Genomic DNA, 15189 nt, shown 5'->3' with positions numbered 1-15189 from the left:
GAGCAGGGATCAACTACTAGATTAGAGCAGGGATCAACTACTAGATTAGAGCAACTAGAGCAGGGATCAACTACTAGATTATAGCAGGGATCAACTACTAGATTAGAGCAGGGATCAACTACTAGATTAGAACAACTAGAGCAGGGATCATCTACTAGATTAGAGCAGGGATCAACTACTAGATTAGAGCAACTAGAGCAGGGATCAACTACTAGATTCGAGCAGGGATCAACTACTAGATTAGAGCAGGGATCAACTACTAGATTAGAACAACTAGAGCAGGGATCAACTACTAGATTAGAGCAGGGATCAACTACTAGATTAGAACAACTAGAGCAGGGATCAACTACTAGATTAGAGCAGGGATCAACTACTAGATTAGAACAACTAGAGCAGGGATCATCTACTAGATTAGAGCAGGGATCAACTACTAGATTAGAGCAACTAGAGCAGGGATCAACTACTAGATTCGAGCAGGGATCAACTACTAGATTAGAGCAGGGATCAACTACTAGATTAGAACAACTAGAGCAGGGATCATCTACTAGATTAGAGCAGGGATCAACTACTAGATTAGAGCAACTAGAGCAGGGATCAACTACTAGATTAGAGCAGGGATCAACTACTAGATTAGAACAACTAGAGCAGGGATGATCTACTAGATTAGAACAACTAGAGCAGGGATCAACTACTAGATTAGAGCAGCGATCAACTATTAGATTACAACAACTAGAGCAGGGATCAACTATTAGATTACAACAACTAGAGCAGGGATCAACTACTAGATTAGAGCAACTAGAGCAGGGATCAACTACTAGATTAGAACAACTCGAGCAGGGATCATCTACTAGATTAGAACAACTAGAGCAGGGATCATCTACTAGATTAGAACAACTAGAGCAGGGATCATCAACTAGATTAGAGCCACTAGAGCAGGGATCAACTACTAGATTAGAGCAGGGATCAACTACTAGATTAGAGCAACTAGAGCAGGGATCATCTACTAGATTAGAACAACTAGAACAAGGATCATCTACTAGATTAGAAAAACTAGAGCAAAGATCAACTACTAGATTAGAGCAGGGATCAACTACTAGATTAGAGCAGGGATCAACTACTAGATTAGAGCAGGGATCAACTACTATATTAGAGCAACTAGAGCAGGGATCAACTACTAGATTAGAACAACTAGAGCAGGGATCATCTACTAGATTAGAACAGGGATCAACTACTAGATTAGAGCAACTAGAGCAGGGATCAACTACTAGATTAGAGCAGGGATCAACTACTAGATTAGAGCAACTAGAGCAGGGATCAACTACTAGATTAGAGCAGGGATCAACTACTAGATTAGAGCAGGGATCAACTACTAGATTAGAACAACTAGAGCAGGGATCATCTACTAGATTAGAGCAGGGATCAACTACTAGATTAGAGCAACTAGAGCAGGGATCAACTACTACATTCGAGCAGGGATCAACTACTAGATTAGAGCAGGGATCAACTACTAGATTAGAACAACTAAAGCAGGGATCATCTACTAGATTAGAGCAGGGATCAACTACTAGATTAGAGCAACTAGAGCAGGGATCAACTACTAGATTAGAGCAGGGATCAACTACTAGATTAGAACAACTAGAGCAGGGATGCTCTACTAGATTAGAACAACTAGAGCAGGGATCAACTACTAGATTAGAGCAGGGATCAACTATTAGATTACAACAACTAGAGCAGGGATCAACTATTAGATTAGAACAACTAGAGCAGGGATCAACTACTAGATTAGAGCAGGGATCAACTATTAGATTACAACAACTAGAGCAGGGATCAACTATTAGATTAGAGCAACTAGAGCAGGGATCAACTACTAGATTAGAACAACTCGAGCAGGGATCATCTACTAGATTAGAACAACTCGAGCAGGGATCATCTACTAGATTAGAACAACTAGAGCAGGGATCATCAACTAGATTAGAGCCACTAGAGCAGGGATCAACTACTAGATTAGAGCAGGGATCAACTACTAGATTAGAGCAACTAGAGCAGGGATCATCTACTAGATTAGAACAACTAGAACAAGGATCATCTACTAGATTAGAAAAACTAGAGCAAAGATCAACTACTAGATTAGAGCAGCGATCAACTACTAGATTAGAGCAGGGATCAACTACTAGATTAGAGCAGGGATCAACTACTATATTAGAGCAACTAGAGCAGTGATCAACTACTAGATTAGAACAACTAGAGCAGGGATCATCTACTAGATTAGAACAGGGATCAACTACTAGATTAGAGCAACTAGAGCAGGGATCAACTACTAGATTAGAGCAGGGATCAACTACTAGATTAGAGCAACTAGAGCAGGGATCAACTACTAGATTAGAACAACTAGAGCAGGGATCATCTACTAGATTAGAACAATTAGAGCAGGGATCAACTACTAGATTAGAGCAACTAGAGCAGGGATCAACTACTAGATTATAGCAACTAGAGCAGGGATAAACTACTAGATTAGAGCAGGGATCAACTACTAGATTAGAGCGTCTAGAGTAGGGATCAACTACTAGATTAGAGCAACTTGAGCAGAGATCAACTACTAGATTAGAGCAACTAGAGCAGGGATCAACTACTAGATTAGAACAACTAGAGCAGGGATCAACTACTAGATTAGAGCAACTAGAGCAGGGATCAACTACTAGATTAGAGCAGGGATCAACTACTAGATTAGAGCAGTGATCAGCTACTAGATTAGAACAACTAGAGCGGGGATCAACTACTAGATTAGAGCAGGGATCAACTACTAGATTAGAACAACTAGAGAAGGGATCATCTACTAGATTAGAGCAGGGATCAACTACTAGATTAGAGCAGAGATCAACTACTAGATTAGAGCAACTAGAGCAGGGATCAACTACTAGATTAGAACAACTAGAGCAGGGATGATCTACTAGATTAGAGCAGGGATCATCTACTAGATTAGAGCAGGGATCAACTACTAGATTAGAGCAACTAGAGCAGGGATCAACTACTAGATTAGAACAACTAGAGCAGGGATCAACTACTAGATTAGAGCAACTAGAGCAGGGATCAACTACTAGATTAGAGCAGGGATCAACTACTAGATTAGAGCAGGGATAAACTACTAGATTAGAGCAGGGATCAACTACTAGATTAGAGCAGGGATCAACTACTAGATTAGAACAACTAGAGCAGGGATCATCTACTAGAATAGAGCAGGGATCAACTACTAGATTAGAGCAACTAGAGCAGGGATCAACTACTAGATTCGAGCAGGGATCAACTACTAGATTAGAGCAAGGATCTACCAGATTAGATCAACTAGAGCAGGGATCAACTACTAGATTAGAAAAACTAGAGCAGGGATCAACTATTAGATTAGAACAACTAGAGCAGGGATCATCTACTAGATTACAGCAGGGATCATCTACTAGATTAGAGCAGGGATCAACTACTAGATTAGAACAACTAGAGCAGGGATCATCTACTAGATTAGAGCAGGGATCAACTACTAGATTAGAGCAGGGATCAACTACTAGATTAGAACAACTAGAGAAGGGATCATCTACTAGATTAGAGCAGAGATCAACTACTAGATTAGAGCAACTAGAGCAGGGATCAACTACTAAATTAGAACAAATAGAGCAGGGATGATCTACTAGATTAGAGCAGGGATCATCTACTAGATTAGAGCAGGGATCAACTACTAGATTAGAGCAACTAGAGCAGGGATCAACTACTAGATTAGAACAACTAGAGCAGGGATCATCTACTAGATTAGAACAATTAGAGCAGGGATCAACTACTAGATTAGAGCAACTAGAGCAGGGATCAACTACTAGATTAGAGCAACTAGAGCAGGGATAAACTACTAGATTAGAGCAGGGATCAACTACTAGATTAGAGCGTCTAGAGTAGGGATCAACTACTAGATTAGAACAACTAGAGCAGGGATCAACTACTAGATTAGAGCAACTTGAGCAGAGATCAACTACTAGATTACAGCAACTAGAGCAGGGATCAACTACTAGATTAGAACAACTAGAGCAGGGATCAACTACTAGATTAGAGCAACTAGAGCAGGGATCAACTACTAGATTAGAGCAGGGATCAACTACTAGATTAGAGCAGTGATCAGCTACTAGATTAGAACAACTAGAGCGGGGATCAACTACTAGATTAGAGCAGGGATCAACTACTAGATTAGAACAACTAGAGAAGGGATCATCTACTAGATTAGAGCAGGGATCAACTACTAGATTAGAGCAGAGATCAACTACTAGATTAGAGCAACTAGAGCAGGGATCAACTACTAGATTAGAACAACTAGAGCAGGGATGATCTACTAGATTAGAGCAGGGATCATCTACTAGATTAGAGCAGGGATCAACTACTAGATTAGAGCAACTAGAGCAGGGATCAACTACTAGATTAGAACAACTAGAGCAGGGATCAACTACTAGATTAGAGCAACTAGAGCAGGGATCAACTACTAGATTAGAGCAGGGATCAACTACTAGATTAGAGCAGGGATAAACTACTAGATTAGAGCAGGGATCAACTACTAGATTAGAGCAGGGATCAACTACTAGATTAGAACAACTAGAGCAGGGATCATCTACTAGAATAGAGCAGGGATCAACTACTAGATTAGAGCAACTAGAGCAGGGATCAACTACTAGATTCGAGCAGGGATCAACTACTAGATTAGAGCAAGGATCTACCAGATTAGATCAACTAGAGCAGGGATCAACTACTAGATTAGAAAAACTAGAGCAGGGATCAACTATTAGATTAGAACAACTAGAGCAGGGATCATCTACTAGATTACAGCAGGGATCATCTACTAGATTAGAGCAGGGATCAACTACTAGATTAGAACAACTAGAGCAGGGATCATCTACTAGATTAGAGCAGGGATCAACTACTAGATTAGAGCAGGGATCAACTACTAGATTAGAACAACTAGAGAAGGGATCATCTACTAGATTAGAGCAGAGATCAACTACTAGATTAGAGCAACTAGAGCAGGGATCAACTACTAGATTAGAACAAATAGAGCAGGGATGATCTACTAGATTAGAGCAGGGATCATCTACTAGATTAGAGCAGGGATCAACTACTAGATTAGAGCAACTAGAGCAGGGATCAACTACTAGATTAGAACAACTAGAGCAGGGATCAACTACTAGATTAGAGCAACTAGAGCAGGGATCAACTACTAGATTAGAGCAGGGATCAACTACTAGATTAGAACAACTAGAGAAGGGATCATCTACTAGATTAGAGCAGGGATCATCTACTAGATTAGAGCAGGGATCAACTACTAGATTAGAGCAGGGATCAACTACTAGATTAGAACAACTAGAGCAGGGATCAACTACTAGATTAGAGCAGGGATCAACTACTAGATTAGAACAACTAGAGCAGGGATCATCTACTAGATTAGAGCAGGGATCAACTACTAGATTAGAGCAACTAGAGCAGGGATCAACTACTAGATTCGAGCAGGGATCAACTACTAGATTAGAGCAAGGATCTACCAGATTAGATCAACTAGAGCAGGGATCAACTACTAGATTAGAGCAGGGATCATCTACTAGATTAGAGCAGGGATCAACTACTAGATTAGAGCAACTAGAGAAGGCATCAACTACTAGATTAGAGCAGGGATCAACTACTAGATTAGAGCAGGGATCAACTACTAGATTAGAACAACTAGAGCAGGGATCATCTACTAGATTAGAGCAGGGATCAACTACTAGATTAGAGCAACTAGAGCAGGGATCAACTACTAGATCCGAGCAGGGATCAACTACTAGATCCGAGCAGGGATCAACTACTAGATTAGAGCAGGGATCAACTACTAGATTAGAACAACTAGAGCAGGGATGATCTAATAGATTAGAGCAAGGATCTACTAGATTAGATCAACTAGAGCAGGGATCAACTACTAGATTAGAACAACTAGAGCAGGGATCAACTACTAGATTAGAGCAGGGATCAACTATTAGATTAGAACAACTAGAGCAGGGATCAACTATTAGATTAGAACAACTAGAGCAGGGATCATCTACTAGATTAGAACAGGGATCAACTACTAGATTAGAGCAACTAGAGCAGGGATCGACTACTAGATTAGAGCAGGGATCAACTACTAGATTAGAACAACTAGAGCAGGGATGATCTACTAGATTAGAGCAAGGATCTACTAGATTAGATCAACTAGAGCAGGGATCAACTACTAGATTAGAGGAGGGATCAACTATTAGATTACAAGAACTAAAGCAGGGATCAACTATTTAGATTGGAACAACTAGAGCAGTGATCATCTACTAGATTAGAGCAGGGATCAACTACTAGATTAGAGCAACTAGACCAGGGATCAACTACTAGATTAGAGGAGGGATCAACTATTAGATTACAAGAACTAAAGCAGGGATCAACTATTAGATTGGAACAACTAGAGCAGGGATCATCTACTAGATTAGAGCAGGGATCAACTACTAGATTAGAGCAACTAGACCAGGGATCAACTACTAGATTAGAGCAGGGATCAACTACTAGATTAGAGCAACTACAGCAGGGATCATCTACTAGATTAGAACAACTAGAGCAGGGATCATCTACTAGATTAGAGCAGGGATCAACTACTAGATTAGAGCAACTAGACCAGGGATCAACTACTAGATTAGAGGAGGGATCAACTATTAGATTACAAGAACTAAAGCAGGGATCAACTATTAGATTGGAACAACTAGAGCAGGGATCATCTACTAGATTAGAGCAGGGATCAACTACTAGATTAGAGCAACTAGACCAGGGATCAACTACTAGATTAGAGCAGGGATCAACTACTAGATTAGAGCAACTAGAGCAGGGATCATCTACTAGATTAGAACAACTAGAGCAGGGATCATCTACTAGATTAGAGCCACTAGAACAGGGATCAACTACTAGATTAGAGCAGGGATCAACTACTAGATTAGAACAACTAGAGCAGGGATCAACTATTAGATTAGAGCAGCGATCAACTACTAGATTAGAGCAGGGATCAACTACTAGATTAGAGCAACAAGAGCAGGGATCAATTACTAGATTAGAACAACTAGAGCAGGGATCAACTACTAGATTAGAACAACTAGAACAGGGATCAACTACTAGATTAGAACAACTAGAGAAGGGATCATCTACTAGATTAGAGCAGGGATCAACTACTAGATTAGAGCAGGGATAAACTACTAGATTAGAGCAGGGATCAACTACTAGATTAGAGCAGGGATCAACTACTAGATTAGAACAACTAGAGCAGGGATCATCTACTAGATTAGAGCAGGGATCAACTACTAGATTAGAGCAACTAGAGCAGGGATCAACTACTAGATTCGAGCAGGGATCAACTACTAGATTAGAGCAAGGATCTACCAGATTAGATCAACTAGAGCAGGGATCAACTACTAGATTAGAAAAACTAGAGCAGGGATCAACTATTAGATTAGAACAACTAGAGCAGGGATCATCTACTAGATTAGAGCAGGGATCATCTACTAGATTAGAGCAGGGATCAACTACTAGATTAGAACAACTAGAGCAGGGATCATCTACTAGATTAGAGCAGGGATCAACTACTAGATTAGAGCAGGGATCAACTACTAGATTAGAACAACTAGAGAAGGGATCATCTACTAGATTAGAGCAGGGATCAACTACTAGATTAGAGCAGAGATCAACTACTAGATTAGAGCAACTAGAGCAGGGATCAACTACTAGATTAGAACAAATAGAGCAGGGATGATCTACTAGATTAGAGCAGGGATCATCTACTAGATTAAAGCAGGGATCAACTACTAGATTAGAGCAACTAGAGCAGGGATCAACTACTAGATTAGAACAACTAGAGCAGGGATCAACTACTAGATTAGAGCAACTAGAGCAGGGATCAACTACTAGATTAGAGCAGGGATCAACTACTAGATTAGAACAACTAGAGAAGGGATCATCTACTAGATTAGAGCAGGGATCATCTACTAGATTAGAGCAGGGATCAACTACTAGATTAGAGGAGGGATCAACTATTAGATTACAAGAACTAAAGCAGGGATCAACTATTTAGATTGGAACAACTAGAGCAGTGATCATCTACTAGATTAGAGCAGGGATCAACTACTAGATTAGAGCAACTAGACCAGGGATCAACTACTAGATTAGAGGAGGGATCAACTATTAGATTACAAGAACTAAAGCAGGGATCAACTATTTAGATTGGAACAACTAGAGCAGTGATCATCTACTAGATTAGAGCAGGGATCAACTACTAGATTAGAGCAACTAGACCAGGGATCAACTACTAGATTAGAGGAGGGATCAACTATTAGATTACAAGAACTAAAGCAGGGATCAACTATTAGATTGGAACAACTAGAGCAGGGATCATCTACTAGATTAGAGCAGGGATCAACTACTAGATTAGAGCAACTAGACCAGGGATCAACTACTAGATTAGAGCAGGGATCAACTACTAGATTAGAGCAACTACAGCAGGGATCATCTACTAGATTAGAACAACTAGAGCAGGGATCATCTACTAGATTAGAGCAGGGATCAACTACTAGATTAGAGCAACTAGACCAGGGATCAACTACTAGATTAGAGGAGGGATCAACTATTAGATTACAAGAACTAAAGCAGGGATCAACTATTAGATTGGAACAACTAGAGCAGGGATCATCTACTAGATTAGAGCAGGGATCAACTACTAGATTAGAGCAACTAGACCAGGGATCAACTACTAGATTAGAGCAGGGATCAACTACTAGATTAGAGCAACTAGAGCAGGGATCATCTACTAGATTAGAACAACTAGAGCAGGGATCATCTACTAGATTAGAGCCACTAGAACAGGGATCAACTACTAGATTAGAGCAGGGATCAACTACTAGATTAGAACAACTAGAGCAGGGATCAACTATTAGATTAGAGCAGCGATCAACTACTAGATTAGAGCAGGGATCAACTACTAGATTAGAGCAACAAGAGCAGGGATCAATTACTAGATTAGAACAACTAGAGCAGGGATCAACTACTAGATTAGAACAACTAGAACAGGGATCAACTACTAGATTAGAACAACTAGAGCAGGGATCATCTACTAGAATAGAGCAGGGATCAACTACTAGATTAGAGCAACTAGAGCAGGGATCAACTACTAGATTCGAGCAGGGATCAACTACTAGATTAGAGCAAGGATCTACCAGATTAGATCAACTAGAGCAGGGATCAACTACTAGATTAGAAAAACTAGAGCAGGGATCAACTATTAGATTAGAACAACTAGAGCAGGGATCATCTACTAGATTACAGCAGGGATCATCTACTAGATTAGAGCAGGGATCAACTACTAGATTAGAACAACTAGAGCAGGGATCATCTACTAGATTAGAGCAGGGATCAACTACTAGATTAGAGCAGGGATCAACTACTAGATTAGAACAACTAGAGAAGGGATCATCTACTAGATTAGAGCAGAGATCAACTACTAGATTAGAGCAACTAGAGCAGGGATCAACTACTAAATTAGAACAAATAGAGCAGGGATGATCTACTAGATTAGAGCAGGGATCATCTACTAGATTAGAGCAGGGATCAACTACTAGATTAGAGCAACTAGAGCAGGGATCAACTACTAGATTAGAACAACTAGAGCAGGGATCATCTACTAGATTAGAACAATTAGAGCAGGGATCAACTACTAGATTAGAGCAACTAGAGCAGGGATCAACTACTAGATTAGAGCAACTAGAGCAGGGATAAACTACTAGATTAGAGCAGGGATCAACTACTAGATTAGAGCGTCTAGAGTAGGGATCAACTACTAGATTAGAACAACTAGAGCAGGGATCAACTACTAGATTAGAGCAACTTGAGCAGAGATCAACTACTAGATTACAGCAACTAGAGCAGGGATCAACTACTAGATTAGAACAACTAGAGCAGGGATCAACTACTAGATTAGAGCAACTAGAGCAGGGATCAACTACTAGATTAGAGCAGGGATCAACTACTAGATTAGAGCAGTGATCAGCTACTAGATTAGAACAACTAGAGCGGGGATCAACTACTAGATTAGAGCAGGGATCAACTACTAGATTAGAACAACTAGAGAAGGGATCATCTACTAGATTAGAGCAGGGATCAACTACTAGATTAGAGCAGAGATCAACTACTAGATTAGAGCAACTAGAGCAGGGATCAACTACTAGATTAGAACAACTAGAGCAGGGATGATCTACTAGATTAGAGCAGGGATCATCTACTAGATTAGAGCAGGGATCAACTACTAGATTAGAGCAACTAGAGCAGGGATCAACTACTAGATTAGAACAACTAGAGCAGGGATCAACTACTAGATTAGAGCAACTAGAGCAGGGATCAACTACTAGATTAGAGCAGGGATCAACTACTAGATTAGAGCAGGGATAAACTACTAGATTAGAGCAGGGATCAACTACTAGATTAGAGCAGGGATCAACTACTAGATTAGAACAACTAGAGCAGGGATCATCTACTAGAATAGAGCAGGGATCAACTACTAGATTAGAGCAACTAGAGCAGGGATCAACTACTAGATTCGAGCAGGGATCAACTACTAGATTAGAGCAAGGATCTACCAGATTAGATCAACTAGAGCAGGGATCAACTACTAGATTAGAAAAACTAGAGCAGGGATCAACTATTAGATTAGAACAACTAGAGCAGGGATCATCTACTAGATTACAGCAGGGATCATCTACTAGATTAGAGCAGGGATCAACTACTAGATTAGAACAACTAGAGCAGGGATCATCTACTAGATTAGAGCAGGGATCAACTACTAGATTAGAGCAGGGATCAACTACTAGATTAGAACAACTAGAGAAGGGATCATCTACTAGATTAGAGCAGAGATCAACTACTAGATTAGAGCAACTAGAGCAGGGATCAACTACTAGATTAGAACAAATAGAGCAGGGATGATCTACTAGATTAGAGCAGGGATCATCTACTAGATTAGAGCAGGGATCAACTACTAGATTAGAGCAACTAGAGCAGGGATCAACTACTAGATTAGAACAACTAGAGCAGGGATCAACTACTAGATTAGAGCAACTAGAGCAGGGATCAACTACTAGATTAGAGCAGGGATCAACTACTAGATTAGAACAACTAGAGAAGGGATCATCTACTAGATTAGAGCAGGGATCATCTACTAGATTAGAGCAGGGATCAACTACTAGATTAGAGCAGGGATCAACTACTAGATTAGAACAACTAGAGCAGGGATCAACTACTAGATTAGAGCAGGGATCAACTACTAGATTAGAACAACTAGAGCAGGGATCATCTACTAGATTAGAGCAGGGATCAACTACTAGATTAGAGCAACTAGAGCAGGGATCAACTACTAGATTCGAGCAGGGATCAACTACTAGATTAGAGCAAGGATCTACCAGATTAGATCAACTAGAGCAGGGATCAACTACTAGATTAGAGCAGGGATCATCTACTAGATTAGAGCAGGGATCAACTACTAGATTAGAGCAACTAGAGAAGGCATCAACTACTAGATTAGAGCAGGGATCAACTACTAGATTAGAGCAGGGATCAACTACTAGATTAGAACAACTAGAGCAGGGATCATCTACTAGATTAGAGCAGGGATCAACTACTAGATTAGAGCAACTAGAGCAGGGATCAACTACTAGATCCGAGCAGGGATCAACTACTAGATCCGAGCAGGGATCAACTACTAGATTAGAGCAGGGATCAACTACTAGATTAGAACAACTAGAGCAGGGATGATCTAATAGATTAGAGCAAGGATCTACTAGATTAGATCAACTAGAGCAGGGATCAACTACTAGATTAGAACAACTAGAGCAGGGATCAACTACTAGATTAGAGCAGGGATCAACTATTAGATTAGAACAACTAGAGCAGGGATCAACTATTAGATTAGAACAACTAGAGCAGGGATCATCTACTAGATTAGAACAGGGATCAACTACTAGATTAGAGCAACTAGAGCAGGGATCGACTACTAGATTAGAGCAGGGATCAACTACTAGATTAGAACAACTAGAGCAGGGATGATCTACTAGATTAGAGCAAGGATCTACTAGATTAGATCAACTAGAGCAGGGATCAACTACTAGATTAGAGGAGGGATCAACTATTAGATTACAAGAACTAAAGCAGGGATCAACTATTTAGATTGGAACAACTAGAGCAGTGATCATCTACTAGATTAGAGCAGGGATCAACTACTAGATTAGAGCAACTAGACCAGGGATCAACTACTAGATTAGAGGAGGGATCAACTATTAGATTACAAGAACTAAAGCAGGGATCAACTATTAGATTGGAACAACTAGAGCAGGGATCATCTACTAGATTAGAGCAGGGATCAACTACTAGATTAGAGCAACTAGACCAGGGATCAACTACTAGATTAGAGCAGGGATCAACTACTAGATTAGAGCAACTACAGCAGGGATCATCTACTAGATTAGAACAACTAGAGCAGGGATCATCTACTAGATTAGAGCAGGGATCAACTACTAGATTAGAGCAACTAGACCAGGGATCAACTACTAGATTAGAGGAGGGATCAACTATTAGATTACAAGAACTAAAGCAGGGATCAACTATTAGATTGGAACAACTAGAGCAGGGATCATCTACTAGATTAGAGCAGGGATCAACTACTAGATTAGAGCAACTAGACCAGGGATCAACTACTAGATTAGAGCAGGGATCAACTACTAGATTAGAGCAACTAGAGCAGGGATCATCTACTAGATTAGAACAACTAGAGCAGGGATCATCTACTAGATTAGAGCCACTAGAACAGGGGATCAACTACTAGATTAGAGCAGGGATCAACTACTAGATTAGAACAACTAGAGCAGGGATCAACTATTAGATTAGAGCAGCGATCAACTACTAGATTAGAGCAGGGATCAACTACTAGATTAGAGCAACAAGAGCAGGGATCAATTACTAGATTAGAACAACTAGAGCAGGGATCAACTACTAGATTAGAACAACTAGAACAGGGATCAACTACTAGATTAGAACAACTAGAGAAGGGATCATCTACTAGATTAGAGCAGGGATCAACTACTAGATTAGAGCAGGGATAAACTACTAGATTAGAGCAGGGATCAACTACTAGATTAGAGCAGGGATCAACTACTAGATTAGAACAACTAGAGCAGGGATCATCTACTAGATTAGAGCAGGGATCAACTACTAGATTAGAGCAACTAGAGCAGGGATCAACTACTAGATTCGGAGCAGGGATCAACTACTAGATTAGAGCAAGGATCTACCAGATTAGATCAACTAGAGCAGGGATCAACTACTAGATTAGAAAAACTAGAGCAGGGATCAACTATTAGATTAGAACAACTAGAGCAGGGATCATCTACTAGATTAGAGCAGGGATCATCTACTAGATTAGAGCAGGGATCAACTACTAGATTAGAACAACTAGAGCAGGGATCATCTACTAGATTAGAGCAGGGATCAACTACTAGATTAGAGCAGGGATCAACTACTAGATTAGAACAACTAGAGAAGGGATCATCTACTAGATTAGAGCAGGGATCAACTACTAGATTAGAGCAGAGATCAACTACTAGATTAGAGCAACTAGAGCAGGGATCAACTACTAGATTAGAACAAATAGAGCAGGGATGATCTACTAGATTAGAGCAGGGATCATCTACTAGATTAAAGCAGGGATCAACTACTAGATTAGAGCAACTAGAGCAGGGATCAACTACTAGATTAGAACAACTAGAGCAGGGATCAACTACTAGATTAGAGCAACTAGAGCAGGGATCAACTACTAGATTAGAGCAGGGATCAACTACTAGATTAGAACAACTAGAGAAGGGATCATCTACTAGATTAGAGCAGGGATCATCTACTAGATTAGAGCAGGGATCAACTACTAGATTAGAGGAGGGATCAACTATTAGATTACAAGAACTAAAGCAGGGATCAACTATTTAGATTGGAACAACTAGAGCAGTGATCATCTACTAGATTAGAGCAGGGATCAACTACTAGATTAGAGCAACTAGACCAGGGATCAACTACTAGATTAGAGGAGGGATCAACTATTAGATTACAAGAACTAAAGCAGGGATCAACTATTAGATTGGAACAACTAGAGCAGGGATCATCTACTAGATTAGAGCAGGGATCAACTACTAGATTAGAGCAACTAGACCAGGGATCAACTACTAGATTAGAGCAGGGATCAACTACTAGATTAGAGCAACTACAGCAGGGATCATCTACTAGATTAGAACAACTAGAGCAGGGATCATCTACTAGATTAGAGCAGGGATCAACTACTAGATTAGAGCAACTAGACCAGGGATCAACTACTAGATTAGAGGAGGGATCAACTATTAGATTACAAGAACTAAAGCAGGGATCAACTATTAGATTGGAACAACTAGAGCAGGGATCATCTACTAGATTAGAGCAGGGATCAACTACTAGATTAGAGCAACTAGACCAGGGATCAACTACTAGATTAGAGCAGGGATCAACTACTAGATTAGAGCAACTAGAGCAGGGATCATCTACTAGATTAGAACAACTAGAGCAGGGATCATCTACTAGATTAGAGCCACTAGAACAGGGATCAACTACTAGATTAGAGCAGGGATCAACTACTAGATTAGAACAACTAGAGCAGGGATCAACTATTAGATTAGAGCAGCGATCAACTACTAGATTAGAGCAGGGATCAACTACTAGATTAGAGCAACAAGAGCAGGGATCAATTACTAGATTAGAACAACTAGAGCAGGGATCAACTACTAGATTAGAACAACTAGAACAGGGATCAACTACTAGATTAGAACAACTAGAGAAGGGATCATCTACTAGATTAGAGCAGGGATCAACTACTAGATTAGAGCAGGGATAAACTACTAGATTAGAGCAGGGATCAACTACTAGATTAGAGCAGGGATCAACTACTAGATTAGAACAACTAGAGCAGGGATCATCTACTAGATTAGAGCAGGGATCAACTACTAGATTAGAGCAACTAGAGCAGGGATCAACTACTAGATTCGAGCAGGGATCAACTACTAGATTAGAGCAAGG

The 15189-nt window shown here is 40.3% G+C and overlaps 1 protein-coding gene across 5 annotated transcripts in view; it reads left to right on the top strand.

The window, feature by feature from the left end:
* Positions 1–15189, top strand: part of LOC100194730 (ubiquitin-protein ligase E3A) — a 211333-nt gene that overhangs the window by 62400 nt on the left and 133744 nt on the right. The window lies entirely within an intron of this gene.

Source organism: Salmo salar, chromosome ssa10, assembly GCF_905237065.1.
Source record: "Salmo salar chromosome ssa10, Ssal_v3.1, whole genome shotgun sequence".
NCBI lineage: Eukaryota > Metazoa > Chordata > Actinopteri > Salmoniformes > Salmonidae > Salmo > Salmo salar.
This window is presented reverse-complemented; position numbering and strand designations above follow the sequence as displayed.